This window comes from Siniperca chuatsi, linkage group LG19, assembly GCF_020085105.1.
Source record: "Siniperca chuatsi isolate FFG_IHB_CAS linkage group LG19, ASM2008510v1, whole genome shotgun sequence".
In the NCBI taxonomy this organism is placed as follows: domain Eukaryota; kingdom Metazoa; phylum Chordata; class Actinopteri; order Centrarchiformes; family Sinipercidae; genus Siniperca; species Siniperca chuatsi.
Genome location: NC_058060.1, coordinates 18,717,189 through 18,742,652, shown reverse-complemented (window position 1 = coordinate 18,742,652; position 25,464 = coordinate 18,717,189). Strand labels below are relative to the sequence as shown.

The 25,464-nt window shown below is 39.5% G+C and overlaps 1 long non-coding RNA gene across 2 annotated transcripts; it reads right to left on the bottom strand.

The window, feature by feature from the left end:
• Positions 1-12,874: 12,874 nt before the first annotated feature.
• Positions 12,875-24,245, bottom strand: LOC122867022. 2 transcript variants are annotated; one of them, XR_006375848.1, is made up of 3 exons: positions 23,721-24,245; positions 23,520-23,638; positions 12,875-12,998 (listed from the first exon to the last, which is right to left on the bottom strand). It is a non-coding gene; the product is annotated as an uncharacterized LOC122867022 (long non-coding RNA). The 2 variants fall into 2 exon arrangements; XR_006375849.1 differs by having other exon boundaries at positions 23,728-24,245.
• Positions 24,246-25,464: the final 1,219 nt, after the last annotated feature.

The window sequence follows — 25,464 nt, the reverse complement described above, 5'->3', positions numbered from 1 at the left end:
GAAGGATTCCCTTTTTTATGTGTGTGGATTGAGGGCGAAAAAAGAGGAAAAGGGTAAATTTTATGACCCTTTTATCTTACAGAGAAGCCACCTCTGGAAGCCATCAAAGTGATTTACGAGCCCACTCAGGTCAATGGACAGTTCCATTTAAGATGCTCAGTGAGGCAGATGGAGAGAGAGTACAGTAAGTCTTCAAGGAGGGCAGGAATCATCCGCTCTGCTCGTTTGATGTGTCTGTCTGGGCCGGGGCAGATGATACTTAAGTTGTGTTTGATGGGTGGTGGTGCCCGCTGGCGATTTATTTTTCCAGTTTTTGGGAGCAACAACCTGGTGCCATCTTGGAGTCTTTTTTGGTTAATGTTTATTTGCTCAGTGCGGCTAAAGGGGTGCAGGGGAAAGTAAAGTAAAAGACAGATAAGGGCCTGGAGCTTCAGACCTATTTCGTCCAATATCTCCACCTCTCCAGGGCTTTTCTCTATAATGGGCTGGTGGTGGTGAGTGAGTGTGTGTGGAGGGGTGACTAAAATGGATTCTCTTGTTTAATGCAATAATACTGACACTGAAAAACTATATTCTTATTCATGTGTTTTTATTTGGTTTACATATAATTTCATGCCACAAGTTCCCGTATCCCACCATCCCATCCCCTGGAGGACTGGCCAACACACAAAAACATACCATCACAAGAAGAAAGAGAAAAAGAAATTCTTACACTGAGAGCTACCATATAATCATCTTGACATATATATATATATATACAATATAAATAAATTCCAAAATAAATTTTTTTTGCATTGATTCTACAAAATCAGTTACATGTGTTAAGCTAGATTTCTTGCAGTATAGACTACGCAGAAGTAGACAACAGGCACCTCTTTTGTAAACCTGCGTATCACGCTGTAATGTTTCAAAGGATTTCACTTTTTCTCTGTCCAGCAGATCCTGTAAAAGCGGTTATATGTTGAAAATATTGTCATCAAATTCTGGGCTGTGCTGTTATCAGCTGCTCCAGCAACAAAGTGAAACTTTGTCAATCAATTTTACATGCCTAAATCTCAATCATTATTAAATCCTCATGTTTTTATCACATTCTGAGCGGCTTGGCGACAAAGGCCGACCAGTGGCAGCTAAAAGACAGAGCAATCCACCTATACAGGGCAGATGGTGGGCCGCTACCCAGCTGATCTCTGGCTAGCTTGGTTTCCTGGCTTATTAAATGATGCATTTCTTCTGATTACAAGGCAAGGAATCGTAGAGCAATCATAAGCTCTGCTGGGTTTAACTACTCCACACAGTGCTTTCACTGCCAAACTTGGATCTTCGTCTGTGCCCTTTTAAACATGTAGTTTAAGCTTTCAAAAACCTTATTCCAGAACTGATTTTGAACTTGGGCATGACCAAAACCGATGAATAAGGGTTGAGGCTCAGTACTTCGCTGACAGGTTTGATCAAATTTGAGTTAATCAAGTCTACTTCTAGAAAGGTGTAGTCTGGGAAATATCTTAAATTGGATTAAACTGTGCCTGATACATATAGAGGCTGTATGGCTCATATGAATGGCTGATTCCCAGATCACATCAGAGATCTTCTCTCCAAAATTGTCCTACCATTTTGATTTAAAATGATCCACAAAGGGTGAGGCAGCAGACTGGAACATATTGTCAACCCGAGATAAAAAGCTGTGCTCAGTACTAAATTGTTTGAGTTTGAAACAGAAATGCAGGAAAGTTTTTAATTTGAAGGTACCTGAAAAAATTAGACTGCAGAATATTGAATCTGGGTAAAAAAGTTTTTTTAAATCTTTGAACAAGTCTCTTACTTAGACCTTTACTGGACCACAGCTGCAATACTGAGTTCAACACTGAAGGTGTAAATAATGAGCTATTTATGAATGGCGTAGAAGAGGATCCTTGTTTTAGAAATGGCTTCTACTCTGTGCAAAGATTTTTAAGGAGCCTTTAATAACAACGTTATCTGCAGCCTTTAATTTAATAGGTGGTGGAGCACAGACTAAGGATCATACGTTTGCAGAGCCAACGCAGAGCCTTTTTTTCCATGTTTTGTCCATATTTTTGGATATTTACAACCCAGCACAAGAAAATAAAATCCTTCCTTCTTGCGTCTTTGAAGGAAGATCACTGAAGTTTCTGAACTGATGCAGAACATTTAGCAGTTAATCTCCATTGTTATCTCTATCGTCACAGAGATACATTTTAAATTCTATTGCATCTTCTATTAAATAATATCAGGAAAGCAGCTACAGTGGGTTTAAGGTGTTGAAATTCAGTTTATGTCCAAGTAGAAATTCCACTTGACATTTTCATTCATGGTTTGAACCTCTGGGGTGATTCTCGGTAAATGACGGATCAGCAACGTCAAAAGACGGCGTCTGCATCTCTTTGTTGTCTGAGAGACACTGAGGAGGCTTGTTGTCGAGTGCCACTCCCACATCCTCTGCTCCCACTGTGGCACAAGCCTTTTAACCTTGACTTCTTCCACACTAAACAGTACTTCCATCAGACGGCGCAGAGTACCCTGGTGGTTTGCATTGATGTCACAATCAATCTCCTTCTGCCAGCCAACAGGGACCTTTCGCAGTGCAGCTGCAGAAATCAAACACTGAGCTGCTACCTTGAATCCCATTGTGCTGAGAGGCTCATTCAGTTTGAACATCACATTTGGTATTCACAAATTCTAGACGTTCTAGTTTTATCCTGCAGGAAAACCAAATGTGACATGGAGAAAACCTGATGAGTACCAGAAAGTTCAGAAAATCGCAGGTAAATATTGTTGTAGTCTTGTGAAATGATCATGATGCTAATTTTGGGGGATCCTCATGTTTCTAGACTTGATGAATATGTTCCTTTATAAGTTGGGAAACTGCTCCTAAAAACATATCATAGTTGAGCTAAAATCAGAGGTGCAATCAGGGTTAACATTTTGGAAATTTAAGGCAAGGTAATTTCATTTATATAGCACATTTTATACACAATGGCTTTTCAAGTTGCTTTACAAATTGCTGTAGGACAATTAACTACTTTAATCAAACAATTACACTTTAACACTCTAGTTAAGGGCCACCACCCGGTAAACTGGGACAACAAAAACAAATTAATTTAAATTCGACCATTAAATTGATCAGTCTCTTAAGAATTCTCTTCGAAAGATTGACCGTGTCTTCTGCTTCAAAGAAAACACACAGACAACTTCTTACTGATTAAATGAGGGCATTTATTTATAGTAAAATGCCTAATAACTGAATAAATGAAGGATTAATGAGGTATATGATGAAGAAAATAACAAACACAACAGATGAAATAGCAGATATTGAGTGATGAAATAAACCTGATCTTATTAGCAATAGAGTTGAGGTATGTGATTTGATTATAAAAACAACTGCAACACGCTAACGTTACGCTAGGGCAGTTAACTTCTCTAAATAGGAATTAATACATGTTATTTGACATCAATTCTTTGTCACAGCAAAACCGTGGTTTAGTCTACTGTTTTTAAGCGCTGGCAAAGGTGAGGTGTTTCCGCCAGCTTTCCGGCGAGGTGTGCAGGGTTGTGCAGAGAAAGGTGCCGGCGTGTCTGCCTGTGGCTCAGACTCCGTGATTTAGGATGCCGCACCCAGGTGACTCTGTTGAGCAGTTGGTCACCGAGCTGATGAGGTCTCCTGGCCGGTCTGGCGGTCTTGTTTCAGGGCAGACGGCGAAGGTCCGGGCCCAGTTGCTGCTGGCGCAGTTCTCTAGGAGATGCAGGATTTGAAGTTTCTTCAGTTCTAACATTTGTTGTGTTAGAACTCAGACGATGTTCAGGCTTCTTGTGTGTTTGTTTACATGTGTGTGTGAGACAGATAAAGGTGGAGAAGAAGTTTTTGGTCTCTCCTGCTTTAGTTAACTAATCCAGAGAGTCAATTTATTGTTTTTAAAAGTTGCTGTTGCTCCATTAGCATGACAAGACATGGCTTCCCTCCGGGGTGGAAAGTTCTGGTCTTGTCTGACAAGTATCCAAATTGACACCTTTACTGTTTGAGAGGGGAAGAAGTCAGTCTGCAGATCTAGAGATCTGAGCAGAGATTATTCAAACCTTCCCTCCCATGGAATTCCCCGGGTCGTAAGTGATGTTGCTGTGTGTTTGTGAATGTGGAGAGACGTTCACCACCCTGTTCTCACTACATTGCATAAAAGATGTACAATATAATTAGACAGATAAGAGAATGATTAAGGAGAGCAATGGAGTGCAAGGAGGGCTTCTTTGTGCCTTTTTTTTCAGAATGTAGCCTATTTTTTGCCCCTTGAATTGATTTTTAGGGGCATTTAATAAACTCTGAAATAATGTATAATTATTACGTTATATTTTCAAATAAATGCTTATTTTTATTTGAAAAAATAACAAGGGAAACAGCAAAAGTTCATGAGCATTGAAGCCCACTTTTGCTCCAAGCTCTGTTAATTTCTGACCCGGCCTCTGTCATGCTGCTGCCGCACTTTCTCTTTCCCCCCATCTGCTGTAGAGAATATCGATAAATTGTTGAGCATTATTACATTTTGATGGAGCGTTTATATTTTTAGCGACTTTCTAATCTTTACGGCACTGGTTTAGCAGGAAACTCACAGTGTCAATTGCATGTGTTGTAAATCATCTCATGTAATGCTACTCAGCCAATCAAATCTGTGCATTCTGACAATCCGATAAGCATTGTCATGTAAGTCAGTGAGACACACACATACAGGGAGAGTATAGACGAGACGAGTCGGAGAAATAATTTTACATGGCGTGCTCTAAAAAGAGAAAAGTAGACAGTGGGAACAGAGCTTTTAATCCAGAATGGACAGACTCTTACATGTTGAATCTTCCCAAAAGCAGTTTAAAACCAGTATGTCTCATATATTCAGAGACTGTGGCGATTTATTAAAAGCGGAAATGTGAAGCGCCACTACGAGACAAAGCACACAGCATCTTTTGAGCAGGTTAATAAGGGGGATGGATTTTGGTCATTTTGCTAACAAGGGGGATGGCACCCCCACTCATCCCCCCTCAAATCGCCTACTGGCTATGACAAATAAACTAAGATTAAAGTATGGTTATGATTAGGCAACTAAAACTCTTAGTTAAACATCATGGTTATGGTGAATAAAGGTTAATTGTAGGTCTGTGACAGTCTGTGAACTCTGGTCTCCTGCATGAAAGTTTGATCCATCAACCTTCATACTCTTACTACATATAGGGAACACAATTTCCTGCACTAACACAAAATTGTCCAAAATGGATGTAATTTCTGGGGATACTGGGCTGGAATACAAGTGGTTATATATGGAGGAAGATCACAACTCCTGTCTCTGTTGGATTTGAATGGCCTCCTTGATCTTTTTAGGACCATCCACTGAATTATGGTCGATGACCTTAGACCCTTTCCCAGTCAATGCTGTGACTTATTTTAGTCTGGTGTTCACAGACAGCTGTTGTTGTCTGCTTTATATTCTCTTTAAGTATAAGATTTAAGATAACTCAGTTTGGTATGTAATTCTTTGATTAACAACTCACTGTGATTATCAGATTTCTGTCAAACTTGTGCTGATTTGATGTTTGCGCTGCAGAAGAAGACGCTGCTGCAGTTACAGTTTTTCTTACTTTTCTCTGCATTTTTCCAGGCTTTAACTGTTTATAGATTTGTTCCTGAAACAATTTGTCTGGTTAAATAAAGGTTGAATAAAATAGTCACACCTGGATCAGATCCAAACACTGTCACCTCATCCTAACAGTTCCAGCAAAGCTAATAAAAATAAATTCTTGATTACGATGGTCTATAAGGAGAACATCTCAGGTTACTCGTCCTTAGCAGGGTATGTTATGGTTGCACATTCCCCTTTGGGCTCGGAGCCAGAGAGGACGGCCTTGGAGTCCAACTGCAGCCTCGTATTCAGGATTCATCTCCTCACCTGCCAACCAGCTCCTCATTCCTCAGGTTCCACTGAGGTCAGTCCCTGGATCCAATGGAGGTCTTACTTCACTGAGTCGATGAGAGAGGAATGTGGAGTATACCATATCTATCAGGTGTGAATCTGGCTCAAGACCTTTGCCTGATGTTATGGTGTCATCCACAGTGAGGAGGGAGACCAACCTTAATATTTCCACCAGCTGAAGTGTCCTTTAGGTAAGCATGACCTCTGACCTCTAAACAAATGAGAAGCAAATTTGTGGACAAATATGTGCCACAATTCTCTAACATTTTTGGTGGCATTATGGAGGCTCCGTGACAAACTTTGAGAAAGTAAGTGTTTTCTGGGAAAAAGTGAAACAGTCTGATAAGAGTGATTCCAAACTGCCTCAGTGAGTTCCTCTGCCACAGAAACATGTTTGGAGTCCTTACTGTCCAAAAGAAAGGGAATGGACTCTGGCTTTCTTTAAGTACAAACGTATTTTAAAAGCCTTTATTACCCTGGCTATAAGATTATAAACAAGACTGCACCCTGGTCTTTGTAACGCAAATTGTAACAACATTTTCAGAAAATCGGCAGAAGAAATGCAAATAAATGCTGATGTGAATATCAGGAGTTGGCTCATCGAGATCAACATTTTGTGGCGATAATTCTCCAGTCGAATACTAAGCACACACGAGAATTTGCACAGTAACATCCGGTTCCCTCTTAATGAATACACAGATAATAAAATATGTTATGTGGATTTTCTTTAAACAGTACATTACAAGTACAAGTAAAAGACTCCCTACTAAGAAAAAAATATGTTAAGTCTGTGTTAATGAGAGGAGTTGGATTCATTAGCTATAGCTATTTACAGCTAATTAAAAAGGCTAATTTAGCAAATCAGCCAATGTTGAGGCATTTATGTTTACTAATAAACATCCAAACATTACTAATCCATGGTGAGCAAATCAAGTGTTTACATTGAGACAATGTTCTTTAGCTGCATCAGTGTGGAAATGATCAAGTTCGCTGTCAAAAGCACCACAGACATTAACTAAATCTTTTCAGTTCAATTAAACCTAAAAACAATTACCAGGCTGCCAGAGGCAATGCTACATCATCATGCCAGTATGCATTCCTGCGTTTCAGTGGTGCACGTTGTGTGTAGTAAGCTGGCAACATCCAAGGTTTAGTTTGGCCTCACAGTTCCTTTGAGCCTGTTGTACTTTTTTACCTGTTTACCTGTCCAGCTTCTGCATCCCACTTTTTCTGAAGTCATGAAATACCAAAGAGAATTGATTGTAAAGTCTAAAACATCTGTAACTTAAATGGAGTATGTATGTATATATTTTTTAAATGTCCATGTAATTGACCATTTGCTAAACCCCTATACCAAACAGCTATTGTCCAATCGTAGCTTAGCAATCGTCAAACTTGTAATAAGAGTGATACTTGGGCAGCGTTATAGCGGCTCTGTCCTGCTCTTTATTGGATGTAGGGAAGTTTACGTTCCAGTAACCCGAGCTAAACTCGCCACCTGAAATAGCGTTATGTTTGCTGGATACACTGGTTACGCTTCATCCTAAAAACTTTTTTTCTGTTGTAACGTTAAAAAGCGATACTGACTAACTTCTGTCATATTTGTCCAGTATGTAAGCTAAGCAGCAACGTTTATGTTTAAAACATTACATTTTACGTTGTCATACTTAAAAGAGTAGAACTAATAGCTCTATACTGCAATATAAGAACAATGCTGTGTCCTTATTTATATGTCTTCTACATGGAGCATCAAATGGTGAGGATGCTGATTTTTTGCCCAGGACATGCAGCTTTAGCCTTAGTCTTTTAGCACAGCAGTGAAGTTTGTTACATCATCATAAACATTCGTCCTAAACTCCATTATCTGATCTTCTTTTCCAAGGAAAACTGAACTACTGAATTTGACCTATTTTTTTTCACAGTCCTTTTTGCAATCTTGTTTCCAATTCTCTTGTGTGTCATAGATTTTTTTGGGAAAGTTGTCTTTACAGTGTTTTGTCCTGATCACCATGATAACTGTTTTGACGAAACTGGACCAGTGGTGCAGCAATCACCTTTAAAGTTTTGAAATTGTGTACCATCCATCTAGTTTTTTTTTTTAAAGCAAATAGTAAAGGAACCTAAGACAGACACAGCTTGATCTATGATCTCCACTTCCCCTCTTTTTCTTAATGTTTCCCTTAAATTGGATGGAGGAACATAAAGAAACTACAATCTGAACTCAGTGGAAGTTGGCCAGATGTTCGGATGTTTGGACCACCAGTGTACAGACCGGTGACACCAGGAGGAGGCCAATTATCCCAGCAGGAAGTTAAGGGCTTCTATTATTAGTCTAATGTAGCAGAATGCTTGTTACAAGCTCAACAGCATCTCTCCACATCATTGCTACACCATGAACCTCTATTATTCACTCCAATCAAACATAGAGTCTAAGTGAGTTATTTTCTGCTTTACTTGATTGTCTAAATTTACAATGAGAGCAGAAATGGCTGTGAAACGTGTGACTCATTTTAAGAATCAAACTGATGGTTTTCTACATTTTAGCCCATTAATTACAAATTGCCTGTACTCAACATTAACATGAACATTTTGCAAAGTATACCATACATTTTTTGACTGATTTCTATCTTCCAGGAAGTTTACTGTCAGAGATACATGTTATCATTGCATGGGACCAACAAGTATAGTTTTAACTCAACTAATGGAGATCAGTTTACTCATCTCAACTTCTTCTCTGCTTGTGAAAACAGTTATAAAATGTCTTTTTGTCATAGCTGAGAAAATAACCCCTGATGATGTCACAGTGATGTCATCCGGGTTATCTTGGATGGTCCTCTAGACTTTACTTTGTTTTCTTTACAAAAAGTCTGCATTACAAACTGGGCATTTACTCTGGGCAAGAGAAACCTCTTTTAAGATACATAATTCACACTGTTCTCAAATTAATCCTTGTTTATTTTTTTTCTTCTTAATTGTCATTTTCCAACAAATATGCCCGTTAATGCAGAGCTGTTTGGGAGATGACTTTAAAAGGCGTGTCCTTGAATGCACCATAATGGAGAAATAACAAAATCTCAGTTGCATTACCAAGGAACAATACTGTAAATTCGACAAAAATATGCACTTTGTATCAAATGGGATGGAATACCAAGTTTCTATGCAATTTTATTTTCAATCATACTTAATGGAAACCAATCAATGTGTCAATATGCTATACTTTGATTTAGGTGGTAATAATATAACCATTGAATGTTTTTGTAGTTCATGGGCAAAACCATGGTTCTTTAAGGAGGAAGAAAAACTCATAAATTTATAGAAAATGTGCATTGGTCTATTTCTTCCTGTCAGTCTGAGAACAAGATGCCAACATAAATTTACAGCCATCTGCGAATCCAGCCCATACCACCAGCCACATGTAGACATCTCAAGCCTCCTCTGATAATAGGAGTTAATAAGCACAACAACCTAATTACGCTTCATAATGGAGATGACTAGCATGTCTCAATAACACAGAGGGGGGTCTTCAATGAACAATGTGGTCCATCGCTAGCGGGGTGGAGACCTCCTGACGGTGACCCTGACACATTCACCCACATCAAATAACTGCAGACAAACACACGGCCATTGCTATACAGAAGGAAGCTTTTAGTGTGTTTTTTTAACCATCGAGAGGCCAGTCATCGTGATGGTTTGTCTTTATTGACACTGGGAAAAGACTGGAGGCCACAGACTATTTTTTCTTTTATAAACCAGGCAGAGGTCAAACAAAAGGTTTGCTCACTGTACTGATTGCTCCCAATATCAAAGTTTTGATCAAACAGAGATCTTTGTCAAGCATTGTCAAGTAAACACCACAGAACAGAAAAAAATGATATATTGTATGTAGATATAAACACCCATCACTCAGGTGTTTATGATCTGCATGATTAAGAGTCAATATAGTCCAAAGCAGTGCTGGGTAGCACTGTCTAATACTCCATATTAGACAAAGAATACTAATATTTACAATAAAAAGACAGGAAACAAATGTAGAAAAATATTATAACGAAAACAAAATGATGTTGAATCTACTAAATCACCCAAATTCTCTAAAGAGAAACTAAACATTGAAAAATGGTAAAAAGATAGAATGAATTATAATACACTACCAAAAAACTATAGGCCAGAATTACTATAGAGGGAAATAAAAAAATAGAAAGAAATAAAGAGAAAGTAAATAAAAAAATATAAAGAAAAAATTAGATGCAGTACATCAATAGATGTAAACAACTAGCATTCATATCTGTAAATCACGTGTTCTCCTTTGAGAAAAAAAATCAGAAACCAAAAGGGAGAAATGTTAATGTGATATTTTTACAGACGGTCAAACTGAGCCAGACAGCAGCCTGCTACACAATACAAGACTCTGAGAAACTACCCACATTAGTTTTCCTGCTAAAGTCTCCTTCTTATCTAACTTACAAACATGAACACACGTCTTGTCCTGCACCTCAGCCTGTTGAACAAGCCACCAAACAAACATTCACCGGGGAAAAGTGCACTGCTAACATCAGTTAGCTGCATGTTCTGCTATACAACTCCTCAATGCTGAGGAAGAATTGTTGTGTTTATGGCTAATAAACAGAAAAAAGTGATGCAAGAGGAGACCGTTTGTCCGCAAAGCCATTAAGGCCATTTGACTGTCCCTGTGGTCTCTCAACGAAGAGAGAGAAGAAGTACCTGTTCAGCTAGTCTACCTTCGAATTCGTCCATCTTGAAATGAAAAGCCCGGCTCGCTTGTATAATTTATGTGATCCATATATTGTATTTTTCTGTATTTTTGTAAGATTCAACATGTTCAGTATTTTTTCTACATTTTCTCGCTATATATTTTCTATATCTCTATAATTTGTATTATTAGCATTATCATACTTTGCCCTATTAGGGAAGATCAGAGCAGTGATTGGTCTAGTCTGGGAGTAGATTTACTTTTAATCATGTAGATCACAACCACCTGAGTGACTGGTATGTGTTTGTCCATGTCTTTTTCTGCTGTGTGGTGTTTACTTGATAAAAGTCTCTGGTAGATCAAATTAAATGGAATTTGTTGTAAGCAATGTGCAGATCTTTTGTCGGACTTCTACCTTCAGTTTGTTTGGTTTTTGATCCATCACCTGTAAAAGTTTTTGGGATGTTCTCGCACTACACTCAACCAGGACAGCTGGCTAGAAATCTTGTTACTGTAAAAAGCCTTTTGCAGTTATTGTGGAAGAAGCTTACCAGAAGTTTGTAATGTTGCTATTCAGTCTTGGTAACATACGGCAAACAGTCACCTGTTCTGGAGCCATTGTTCCTGTCCTAAAGCCTTACATAGGTGTATACATTAGTATATCATGAGCTAATATTCCTCTATTTTCCACATGTTAGATTGAAACATTTTCTGTTGGTATGCTGGACCAATAAAGAATTATAATAAAAAACTACTGCACAAGTTGTAGTCAGGGATCCTAACCTGTTGTCATGGTGCCACTCATGCCACTCTGCCTTCAGGAAATAGTTAACAATGTGCTGTTTCATGTCAGGAACAAAAGAGCCAAACTAAATCCTGCCTTATATGTTCAAGTTGTGGGAATTCCAAGCCCTTAACCTGGTCATTAAATCTGTCTCGTAATGAAACTCAAACCTCACGGTGACTGAGGGATAGTCCCAGTAAAAAAAGCCATGCAGGACGTGTGCACGTGCATGCATGCAGTATTTTTATCTCAGGTAGAAATATTTCTGGATTGCATTCTTGGAGTGCAACATGTTTACCAAGGACAGACATGACATCCATGCATGTGTAAGTCATGTGTACTTAGATGTGTGTGTTTCTGTCCCTGCAGCTACTTCTTGTTCAGGATATCTGGCTTTCTTGCTGCTTTTTTCTCAGCTGCTGTGTGTGTAGAGAAAATGTTCTAACTAGCTGATTTATTGGGCTACACAAACATCATACAAACCCAAACCGCATGTGAGCTAACCCCCCTGTTTTCCTCAGGGTTACTCTTTTCCGGCCTCTCATGCCCCTTATAGAAAATACAGAAGGTTGTGGGGTCAGCAAATTCATTGCAGTGAAGGTGCTACAAGCGAGAGCGACTCGTTTGATCTCAGTATGGTGCTTGTCTCCAATAAATTAACCAGCAATTGAGGCCATTTAGTTTGGTTGGGGGCCATTTGTGCAGGCATCATTAACTGGCCAAATTCAGGTATTTATGGGAAACGTGTGCTTTGTCTTTATTGAAGCTCTTTCTAGAGGGTAAACGTGCAGTGCAGGGGTCCTGCTTAAAATTGCTGTGACTCAGTACCCGGATGATGAACTTTCAAGGGAAAAGTATAATTACTTTTTTAATGAACACATTGCAGCGGTGGTGTTTTTTCCACTTCAAAAAGCCCCTTGTTTCTCATATAAATGAAAGGCACTTATTGCAAACAGAAGCCTCTGCATTATGCTTGTCTCAATACATCAGTCACTGTGCAGTCAATAAAGGCCTTGAGTTGAACTGCTGTATCATCATTCAGTCCAGATGCTCAAAGAGATCATAGTTTTTCATTAAAAAAACATGCTAATCATTGTGGAAAACAGTTTTATAAAAGAGTAAATTGCACCTTTACACCTCCAGAGTTAAGCTGATGCTCTATGCAAACACACACCACAGTCCCACCACTTCCCTGTTTTGCTAAACCTGAGACAATGCTTCCTTCCGCTGCTTCAGTAATGATCAGAATGGGAGGCTTTGACACCCTCTTCTCTTCTTAGTTTCAGGACGGGTTAGCCAGGCCAGCCTTTTTTCTGCCGTCAATGGATTTCACATCGCTTCCTCCGAGAGCTGCCGTGAGTCATCTGCCAATGCTCCGTTACAGGTGGTCAAAGCGTCTGTCTGTTCGCCCACGTCACGGCAGCCACATGCAGCTTTTTAGCTTTCTGTGAGCTCAAGCAGAGGAGGTTTCCATGAGGAGGATGGCTCGGCTCTGAAGTATCATCATCTGGCCAGACTTCCTTCCTGGTTAACCATGTGTCTGAACAAAGAATATGAGAAAATCCTGATGTCATGTGGGCTGATTTATTCATTTGTTTGATGCTTTTCTTTTTGAATATATGTATATATATTTACTGTACTCTTACTTAATTAAATGCAGGTGAAAGTGTTTAGTCTACTAGCATTTAGTATTTACTCTCTCTATCCAGCATTAAAACACATTTTTATAGAGTCACTTTCTTGCCTAATACTGCTCTGTCATGTTTCCATGTTTAATCTATCTAAAAATCATTTTTTTTAATCTGCTGGTTTGTACAGTGCACATGATTATTTGACTGTTTTACCTTCTTTTTTTAGAGAACTCATATTGATTGTTTTTATGTCTATATTTTTGTTGTTTCTTATGCTTTGTATGCTTAGAATACACTACTTTTGATGTTGCACTCTGTTTTACAATGCACTGTACTGTACTTTGTGCTTCTCTCTTGAAAAGTGCTATGTGTTCCTTTCTTCCGCTTGATAATCTAGTGACTACTTGCAGGGCTCGTTGGTGAACTACTCTGGCGAGCTAACCACTAACACACTAGGCTGCTAGCGCTAGTCAGTCACAACAGCTCTCAGAGCTTCTCTCTATTCTCTCTGTACTTGACAGTTTTCCCCCCTGGCATTTTGTTCTTATGATTGTACATCATTTCTTCCCACAGAGTTATTGAAGAGGGGAAAAAAAACAGGTCTCTGAACTAATGAGAACTGTCAGTTAGCTTGTTAGCAGGTTAGTGTAGCTTTGTCACTAACGAGACAAAAACTTCACACAGTTTATTCAAAAGGCATAGTTGCTCCATTGTCTCCTGTCTCATAACTTTCTGCAAACTCTTCCGTGGAGCAGTTTATACTCAGACAGTTGAAGTCAACACAGAAAATATGCATGGGTTTACTTTATCCGTGTGAGTGAATCTCAAAATTTGTTATATTTATTCTTGAAGTATTGAATAGTGTGATTATTAGTGTAACAACAGACAATGCAGATCAAATAATGCATCAGCAAGGTACTTGACCAAATTAACACTAAATTGTGACACTCAGTCATTAAAATGTGTTTTATCTGGCTTTACAAACTCAACAAATACAGTCTGGCAGTCTGCACAGTGAGTTAAAGCTTCTCCATACCCTGGTGATCTACATAGTCTAGCCTGCCTGTTGAACATACCGGGGTCAAATCACAACTCAAGCCCTGTGGCCCCAAGGGATGTTTGTCTTTCATCCGGCGAACTCCATATTTTCACAACACCGGCTGCGGCTGCTTGTCCGTTTCTGCGTAAGCTCTCCCGCTTGGTGTGACCTGCTGATGTTGTAGTGGGCCAAATGATTTACAGTAGTGAGGAAAGACTCTGACTTAAACGGGACACGACAGGGGCTGACAGGTTTTGAATAGTATGATGTGTGGCTGATGGTGTGTATGAGAGCGAGGGGATGGCATTTCTGATGAACATACATGACACATGCCCATACATACCCACAAACACTTGGATGTATATGCTGCCATGTATCTGAAACCAGGTACAGCTTATCCCTGTATATTTGTCACTGTGTGTGTGTGTGTGTGTTATGTACTGTAACATAAGCCAACAGACCATCTCCAGATTCACTCTCTAAAAATGGGGAGAAGTCAGTGACATACAGTTTCTTGGAAACAGTAGTGACTGTGCAGTGTAGTTTGCTAAGTTAGGACACATCTGTCTGTGTTCACACACACACACACACAGCTGAGATTTATGAAGTTGTTTTCAGGGAAAGCTGGCTCAATAATTCCTTGCACAACTCACAGTGCAAGTTATAAAAGACACAAAAGTGCCAAGGGGCCAAAACTCAATTTGTGTATGTTAGGCTTCGGTTAAGTAGAGTCAAAGGTCTTTAAAAGGTAAGCAGTGTAGTACACGTGTGTTACAGTGCAGAACAACTTGAGAAAATCTCGAGGTAACTACTAATTACACCTGTAAACATCCTACATCTCTTTAAACACATTCAAGACTTTAATTAAAACAAATAATAAACTAAATATGGTTGGAAATCAGAAGCTGTATTGTAATAATAATACTCAAATCAATTTTGGCTACTGACTCAACGGAAACCCAAATATGGAAAACGGTGACCCATATGCTGATGTAGGTATTGTTACAGAACACAAGTCTCCTGCAGCATGTGTCACAGGTGGATGGGCAGTCAGTTGTGTGCAGACAAGCTGCCCTGACACACTGCCCTGATAAATAAGGGCAGCTGCACTTTCATGGCACTGATGGTAGTTGAATACGACTGGAAGTTTGCTGGAGTGACGCGAGAAACACAAGAAACGTGACATATATGCAGCATTTGTAGGGATTTGAGATTTTGTGGGCAGGTTTAGGCTATGTATGGTCGGAAATATTTTGAATTAATGTTTGTCCAAATCAGATTTGGGTCTTGAACTTCACATCAGAGGTGGTTCAGAGGGGTTCGGGGTCAGGCGCTGGGGCCACGGTGGAGGGTGGTGGGGGAGTGATGGCCACAGTATGTCCTGTCCTGGCCCCCTCTCCTGCAGCGAGGGCCTGCTTGCTGACAGCGGAATGACATCACCAGGGGGGCCCTTTGTCCCCCTTTTTGGGAGCGTTGAAATTTTGCACACAAAGGCTGCACGGCGCTTCTATCTCCAGATCTGAGTGGACGCAGCACTTTTGAAAATCCCTAACAAGATTAAACCATAGCGCAATCAGCTGTCAGTCCACACACACTGGCTGCTTCTTAGAACTCACATAGGATCTAAGCCCTGCTGTTTAAACTGAACACGCAAGGGCCACATCCAAAACTATAGTGGGTTGGATGTGAGAATATTCTACAAAGGCAGAGACCAGTAACTAAAGGAGCAATAAAATTCAAAGTCTGGCTATGTAACAGATAGAAAGGTTGTAATGCCTTAATTTTATGCCTGTTTAGGCTGATTAAGAACCTACATAACTGCTGTACAATCTACATAAAACCTAAAAAATGCAGATACTGCACTCTGCCTTTGGACAATCTGTAGGGGAAAACACAGTAGGTTACCACAAACATGTGTTCTTTCACCTTTCCTGTCAATCTGAACTTTTTTTTTGGTTTGTTCTTATTATTTATGGTCCATATTATATGGGTAAAAATGCATGCTAGTGTCTGTCTGTCTGTCAGCTATTATTAGGCTATATATGGTAGGCTATATTTAAACCAATGATGAATTAATCTACAATTTAATACATTCAAATAAGTGAATAAGTGATAAGCTTAGTCACACCAAATTACATTAAATTCCAGTTGAGTTAACAGTTGAGATGGCAGTTACTGCTAATCTGCTTAGCTAGTTGCCGTTAGCAAGTGTTTAGCTAGGTTTTTTCGCCATTATTATTGAATTTAGCTACTGCCTCATTTAGTTATTTTGAATAACAAACTGAATGACCAAGACTGATGTCAATAATATATTTATCGACACCATACTACAATTAAATACGTGATTTACCACACCAAATCATGAATTCCACTAGAGTCAAAAGCCAAGATTGCAGTTACTTCTAGTCTGCTAAGCTAGTTACCGTTAGCAGGAGTTTAGCTGGGCTTTTTTCTCCATTATGATTGAATTTAGCTAGTTGCCTCATTTATGTGGAATAAGAAACATTAGCAAGATTAATGTAAATAATAATCTAAAATGTAATACATGTGATTTAATGGTAGTTTCACCACACCAAATCACATGAATTCCACTAGAGCCAAAACCTGAGATGTCAGTTAACTGCTACTCTAAGCTAGTTAACCTAGCTAGAAGGAGTTCAGATGGGTTTCTCCCATCATAATTGAATTTAGCTACTGCCTCATTTAGTTATATGGAATAACAAACTGAACTTAGATGTTGATTAATCAAAGTGGATATTTTTTAATTACAGCTTACAATAAAAAATGAGCAAGTAAATTTTTTAGCTTTGGCTATAGTTAGCCGTGGCTATATCTCCCCAGTTAGCTATCACTCAATATAATGCCTTGCCCTGTTTTAGCTGTCTAGTTGTCTGTCTGTGACAATTTTATATGTAGTCTCAGAATTATTTCTATGGCATAATAATTTTCTTAACTTAATTTTGAGTTAAGTTAAGATACTGCATTTTGGCTTTAGGCAGTTTACTGCAACTTGAGTATAGTAAAAAGTAAAGTATAGTATAGTTAAAATTTTAATGTTCTCGTGATGTTTTAAGCTGTCTTGATCTGTCTGTGTTTGTGTTGGCTGTATGTTCTCATTGCTTGCAGGAGGTTCATTTCCATCCTCTTACATCACTGTACCCTTGAGAGCTGCTGACTACACGTAAATCAAGGCCATACAAGTGAATTCCTTCATCCTCTTTAATTTCAAAGAAATCTGTCCTGTGCTGGTACACTTAACCCTTGTGCTAATCTTCCGAAACAGATGACTAGCTGTTTTTGCCGCTGTTGTCCAGATGTACAGTAGATCTGAACATTTTCTCAAAATACAACATAACTCAGAAAAGAAAGGCACACATGATGTGAATAAATTCCAGCGTTGTGAGGGGTACGTTCGCTGTGTAACAGCATATGTCAGGATTTCACAGCTCGTGTCAGATTTTCTTTTTGTGCAGTTGTTATGCTAGCCTCTCCCTGGAATAAAATGCTGTCATTTTGTCAGGATGCAAACAGCTAATAACTGTGAGGCTATTCCTCCATGATGCAGCATGTTGTGTCATGTGAATTTCAATTTAACAGGCTTTGACTTCTAAGTAAGCCTCCTGTCAAGAGTCAGTGTGGGGCAACTTTCAACAACAGACCTAAATATAGAACCAGGACAATGCAAACCTCTTGGTGTCTGGCCAGGGATTTAGAGTACCATGTTTACCATGACAATCCGTCATTATAAGTTACCTATACTATTACTATGTTTATTGATAGGCCACATGTCTGATTTCCAAGAACAGTGTTGTCACCTTAATGTGAATTTCATTAGAATTTTCTTTCTAATTAACCGTTAGATTAAACTTTTAGATCCAATTTTAAGATTTAACAGGTTAAATTCTCGCACTCCCGCAGCCAAAAACCTCCTCAAGGCTGTTTTTAATTGAAAGTATCTTCATCAAAAGAGTTTTAAACGAGTGCCTACAACAATCTGCGTCAAGGGGAAGCTGATTACCTCAATTGCTGTTCAATGCTCATTTGTTTCCAGGCGACTTGCTTTGTGTTTGTGTGCTCTGACCATAAACACTGAACATCTGATGACATGTGCATGCATACATAAACGTATATATTCAATAGACTGAAAACAATTTGAATAGCTAACATGGCATGGGTGGTAATAGGAAGAGTCTGGAGACAATTGAGATTATTTCCTTTAAGGATGTTATAAGAAAACATCAAAACAAAATCTAATGGGCATGTTAGTACACTTGATTTGAGACTATGAATATTTAAATAACACGTATAACTGTATGTTGTAGGCATAAACACTCATGTAAATACTGAATTATAAAGAGCCGAAGTGAAACCGGAACTTCCAGGTTCTGTTCAGAAGTGAGAAAACCTCATTCAAAATCCCAATGACATTTGTAACAACGCTAATAACAAAAAATACAACCCTGGACGAGAGACTTTCTCAACAGTATGTTGTGTGGCTCGCTTCATATGTTTAGAAAAGGATGGTAGTTTTTTGATCAAAATCATGTTTATTTAATATTTATGCTTTTTAGCAGCCTCAAATGAACATCATTTAAGCCCCAGACGTTCGTGGGCTAAACGTCACGGCTCAACAAAAGAGGTGAGTCCATGAGCGAGGGTTTTGCAGCTAGCTCAAGCATGTTTGTACAGCAGGACAGAGAGAGGAGCGAATGCTGAAGAAGTTTTTAGACAGCAGAGATTACAACTAGAAAGTTGGAAAATTACTTTAGAAAAGAGCGTTGGTGAGTTTTATGGATATGGACAAAACCAAGTAGTACCCGTGCTTATAGTTTTTTCTAAACACTGTTTAACTAATTTCTAATATCAACGGCTGCAGTGGATGCTGATTTGTCTCACAATATGGAAAGTAAACCTCAGGAACACGCTTAGTTTTTTTCAGAAAAGACAGATGAAGAGAATGAGAGATTGCAATGAGTTACAGAAGGTAGCGGAACAGAGGCGAGCCCTGGACGTGACGTCATGACTTTGTCTCTCTATGTGAACAATGAGTTTTAAGTAATGGACTCTATCCTTTAATTTTGGACCTGAGATATTTCGGGGAGATGAGCTGACATGAAGACCTTAATGAAGCTGCCAAAATAATGGGAACACAAATAGGTCAGCTTTCCTTAATGAAGATAAAGGACTGCCTTTATTAGTGAGGGCATTTTTATTGCTAACAAAAGGGTGTCACTTGGCATTTAACTTAACTTCATTCAAGTCATGTGCCACGTGAGGCTTTTTGAATCTTAACACCAGTGTTTTCATGCTGTTTTCCACACTGTTGGTATTTGCAAAAAAGTTTGAATGCTCTCAGTGAAAAAAGCTTCCGGCTCCAGAGTCTCTAGTCAAAGGTTTAACCTCTTTAGTCTGGAGGTTAACACCACAGATGCAGGATCTAAGCTGGGTCTTTGTATAATTAAAAAGAAAATGAATGTGGAACAATTTAGGAATAATTTGCAGTTAAGTACTCCTTATATTTATACTTTTTGGTAGGCTTTTTTGTGGTTAAAAACTGCATGTGGCTTACAAAGATAATGTTTAAAGTACTTCCTTTCCTCAAATTTTAAAATGTCTGACTACAGAAACAATTCTAGACAATTACCGGAAGATTTCAAGTTGTGTTTCGTAACCTCACCCGTGTCGTTGATGCTACATTAAAAATTTAAGTGACAACAAAACCGATGAATGCACATTTGTAAAATCACTGCAAACAAGTCTTTGAGAAATCAAAGGCCTAAAGTATGGATGACTGCTTCACCTTGCTGACACCGACATAGCCGTCTGTAGATTCACCCGAGCGGGTCGGACTAGTGTCAAGCCCTGCGGTTCAAAGGTGAGAATAAGACCAGTGCCGTCCTGGAAATTAGACCAAACTAATTCTCCATCAGTCCACTTTAATTAGAGTCGAATCAAAAGCAAGTCTAGTTCACCCGTTCTAGAGCCATGACACCACTCATGGGTGGGGGTCGGGGGTTATTACAGATGGAAAATTAAATTATGTATGCTGCAGTGCACTGGACACAAAAGCAAATTCCAAATTCCAAAATTTAATTAACAAACAAAGACCCTTAAACAAGAAGCATGCACTGTAGTTGGTTATAACAACTACAGTGCAATCTTTCAAAAACACTGTTTGTGTTTGTGTAGCATGTTGCATTCCCAGAAAAAGTACCTTATAAATTTATCCTGAAAATGGATCAATCTACCACTAAGTCTGTATTTTACCCAGTAGTTTAAGTCACCTTTTGTTGTTCTGCAATACATTCACTCCAATATATTGTAAATACAACTTGACATTCGCACAAACATGTCTTTTCAGAGTTCAAATCTCTTTTATCTGAACAGATTTACTTCACAGATCATGTCAATCAACATGGCTTTAACTTAAGCCATGTTTATAATTCATGCCTTGTCCCAGAGGTGAAACCTGACCCTTGTTAAATTGCTCATTGCCCGGGCTAAATCCCTGCGTCTATGCGGGAATTGTGATTAGCATAATAACATTAGCATATTAGCATGCTTACTGCTAGTTAACAGTCCAGGCGATCCCCCCTGTTACTCCCACTGCAGTCTGTTTAACTCTGTCAGCAGCAGGGCTCTCCATCTGCAGACAGCGAGCACTCCCTTGGTGAAAGGTTTAGTGCACTTGCTTTGATCAGATAAATCCTCATGCCAATGGATGCATCACGCCTTCCTCTGTCTCTGCTGCATTTTGAACCACATCTGGGAGATAAAGCCATTGCTCTATACTCTTGTTAACCCAGGCTAAATATAGAAATTCTCTGGTATCATAGCATCTCCTTATTTCTGTGCAGAAGAGGCAACAACATGTGAAGCACTTAACCTCAAAGATGGCGCAAGTGCACTTCAGTTTGTAGTGCTGTTTCTCTTGAAAGTACCACCACACAGAGGACTAGAGGAGTGTGCAGAAGTGGCTTGGGCATGTATGGAGCTTGTGCTTGGTTTTTTTGTTGACTCTAATCCATGCATATGCCCAAGTATGCTCTAAATGTCTTGCGCTAGTGGCCACATTCCTCATCTCTGCTCAAAGTTTGCCGCCCAAGGTTTGAGCCACGTGCGGCTCTGGAGAACTGCTATAGAATATCATCCTGCAAGCTGTTCCTCACAGTGTGGAATGCCTATTTTTGGCTGGACTGCTGCATTTTTCTGCATGGAAAAAAAAAGTCAACCCTCCTGACAGCGCTGTGAAGTGTTGCTTTTAAGGACTCTTACTGTAAAACATATGGCTGCCTTGCTTAAATCAAGCTATTTGTGGCTACATAATTATAGTCTAGACATGCTTCTGCTTTTTAACATGGATCTGGAGTTACATCTGAATGTACAGATAACATACACAAACTTTGTGCAGTAAAAACATAGAGTCTGGTACCTTGTCAGTCAGATGATGGAAAAACCCACTGGCTGTAAATAGAAATGCCCATTAAGAAATCAGAGGCTGTTTGTCAATGTTATTATTGATTTGAATGTTTAAAAGGACTGAAGGATTACAGGAATAGTTTAACATTTTGGATATGCGCTTATTCACTTTCTTATAGAGAGTTAGATAAGAAGATCAATACCACTCTCATAGCTATAAACTACAGCCAGCAGCTGGTTAGCTTAGCTTAGCTTAAAGAGTGGAAACCGGGGGAAACAGCTAGCCTGGCTCTGTCCAAAAATAAAGTCCACCTACCAGCACCTCTAAAGCTAATTAACACATTTTATCTTGCTTGTTAAATACGTACAAAAAACAAACTTCTTGTCGTCTTGTGTTAGGTTGCTAGTTGAGACTCCAGGAAGTCAATGCACCCGGCTAAGAAATAGTCCAGCAGAGCTAGGCAAGGTGATTCCCCCCTGTTTCTTATGCTAAGCTAAGCTAACCATCTCCTGGCTGTAGCCTTATCATACAGACACGAGAGTGGTATCAATCTTCTCAGTTTACTCTCAGCAAGAAAGCAAATTACCATATTTCCCAAAATGTCAAACTCTTACTTTAAAGAAATAAAAGATCAGTGTTAGTCTCTTGAGGATACCTTGACACTGACTGTTACCCGCTAAATTTATTTATTATATTTATTTATTTCATCCTAGTCAGATATTTGTCACTTAAATATTTTGTAATGGTTACCACACCCCATATCAATAGGCTGAGTGGCTAACCATCCAAGCCCCCAGGGTGAAAATGCTATTATAACTCACACAAAAGGACGTTAATCTAATTTAGTTGAGTTTTCATTGTGTAGTACTTGAATTGTTAATCATTTTGAGATGTTTTTCCAACAGTAGTGCACCTACCTGTGATGTGTATATAATTATCCTCCCTCTTGAAGTGATTTTTTAAAACCTGAATAATTTACATTTGAATGGTGCCATTTAGCTGACACTCTTACTCATTACAGGTATTTACTGTACAAAACCTGTAGTCACAGAATACATTTGATTTAGATTTAGATTCACAGGCTACCATACCAGCACATGGAGCAAATTGTTTATCAGGAGTAGCAGCATAGGAGGGTCTTCAATTAACATACATCATGAAAACAATTTAAAAACATGAAAATCATTAAAACTTGGATTTTCAAAACTTTGGATTATATCTCACTGTGACAAAATATTCCCAGTGTTCCCAGGGTGTTCATGTAGAACAGTCAAGTGTCTGGGAGTGGGGAATAAAAAGATCTAGGTAGGAAAAAGTTTTATTTTGACATCACAGCTGCAGGATCAGGTCAGGTGATCCCTCGTCTGAGGATTGGAAAAACTTGTCCATTGCTTGAACATTATTCAGACATTCACTACAGATAGTGCATCTATCAAAAACATATGGCTATGTTTAAGGCTAGCAATTACATCTGAGAAGTAAAAAATCCGTCCATATAAGAAGGATTGAACATACACCCTTGAGAGTGCTGCTGAATGGTAAGTACACTTAATGCCAAGGATAAACGAGCAACATATGTTGATGGCATAATCTTAATGTAGACACCTAAAGAAATCTGCTTCAACAGCGATTAGGTTTAAATTAGGGAGGTATATTTTAGATATTGTGAGCAACATATTCAGCTGACTTATACTGTACATGTAGTTCAACAGTTCGTCCTTCATATTAGCGTTGACAGAAAGTAATGAGTGAATCATCATTAACATCACTGATCCCTTTTAGCCTTTAGAAAAGTTAGTTAATACCAATCAGAAGTGTATCCATTATCTTGCAGACTGTGAAGCCATGAACTCTTTGACCACATCCTCTTGTACACTCAATGTAAAAAGGAAAAGTCCATCAATCAAAGTGTCCTTTAGGGGAGCTGTGAAAGGCTTGACGTTACGCAAACAGTAATTTGACTCGTCCTACCTCTAAAGGGGCCCGGGCGTTGTCACGTTGTCCCTGAGGTTCACAGCGGGGGTCTATACAGGCCCGACCAGGATTCCTGCATCAATCTGGAAGTGTCTCCTCGTTTGGAGAAGAGAGACCTAATGGGAGAAAATGTACCACCTCATCACCACCTCCCAGGGCTGCCATAATGGAGCATCCATGGTCATTAATGGAGCGTACCTCCCACCTCAAGAGTCTCTATTCAGTCTCTGTCATCATTCACGGCCATCACTTCCTCAGAATTTAATGGTTTTGGAGGTCCCTTTTATCCCATTGTCTCTACGCCTCTGTGTCCCTTCCCCATTTAGGAACCAAAACTAGAGGACGGGCCTGTTAGTTGGGCGTTGGGGCTGACCTTTGCACCTCTTCACTGGAGACTCCTTCAGCTTTGTTTTGGGCCTCTGTCCCCCTTGCCAAGGCAAATCAGACCCCAGGCGAGTCATGGAGAGAGGGAGCCACTGGGGGTCTCATTGTCTTCCCATTCACATCATAGACAAGTGGCCCGGAGTGGACATCAGACGCTCCCTATAGCCACACACACTGAAGGGACAATGTCCACACAAAGTGACAGCTCCTATTGGGAGAGGAATGCATGTGAATCAAGAAGGTTCAAAGAAGCACGCCAGCAAACCAACGACATGGGAATATTTGATTGCCAAGCGCTATTTCTCCCTCTTCCATCATCTTCATGCAACAATGAGGAAGATTACAGTCAAAACAATTTATTGTAATGTAAAGTTCATATAGCATACTTAATGCATTAGGAAAGTATTTATATGAAGTTGAACGTTGCATTTTCCACCTGCTTTATTCAGAAATGCCTCTGGAAATCAGTCAGAGATCCACCAGAACTGACCAGTACAGGCTGATTCTACATTTTGTGCTTTAGGGGGCAGGAGAGAACCAGAAGAAAAGATTGGCTGGACCGCACAGGCAGGGCCAAGGGGTCGGAGCGAGCCTGCGACTGGGGGGTAAGATTAGGAGGCAGCTGAGAGAGGGCACACGGCAGTCCTCCAGTACACATTCCCGCCATGGCCCAAGGCCAGGAGCTGGGGATTAATACAGACTAAAGAGAAGGGCTGGCGTTGGCAAGTCATCTGCAATCATTTCCATGCATGTTCTACTCATCTTTCTGATGACAATGTGCATTTGAATGCATGCAAATCAGGGTGCAAGGATTAATTTAGAGGACTGACGAAACCATTCCTCGCTAATCACAGATTCATTCAATTACCCACTTGGACACTTGGCAGGCTATGCACATTTGCAGATCCATATATAATATGGGGTATGTAATGTTGCTATTGTGTGTGCTCTATATTACTGAAATTTCTCTTTTGGCTTTTTTCAGAGTGTGTCATAGCAGCATATTCTCCCACCTGATATTGATTTCTTATCTCTCATTTTCTCATCTATTCTCAAGTGGTACTGTAGTGAGATCAGAGCACCAAAGCCTCCTGTAGGTCTATTGACCACTGATTCATTGGCTCATTGCAGGACATATTGCTGTTTTGTTAGTCGTGTGAAAAGCAGCTTTAAGCATCCTTGGTGATACCTGCAGAGAGTTAGAGCTGAAACTGAATAGCAGTCTGTAATAGTCTGTCCAGTGTCTGGAGGGGGTGCCTTCAATCTAAGTGCAATCACATCTGCAGACCAGGAAACTGGAAATCCATGTTTGAGTGCCAGGTAAATCGGAACTGGGTCTTTTTCAGGCTACTTCCTATTATCTACTGTTTGCAGCGAAACAAAATGGAGGCAGGTGATAAAGGAGTGGTAGGGGGGTTTAAAGGCTTAAAAAACTACTGAATTAATCAACTAAAAGACAACTAAAAATCATTTTTGAGGGCAATTTTGTCTTAATTCGATAACTGACAATGTTATGAAACATGGGAAAAGAGACAGGGGTATAACATTCAAAAAAGGT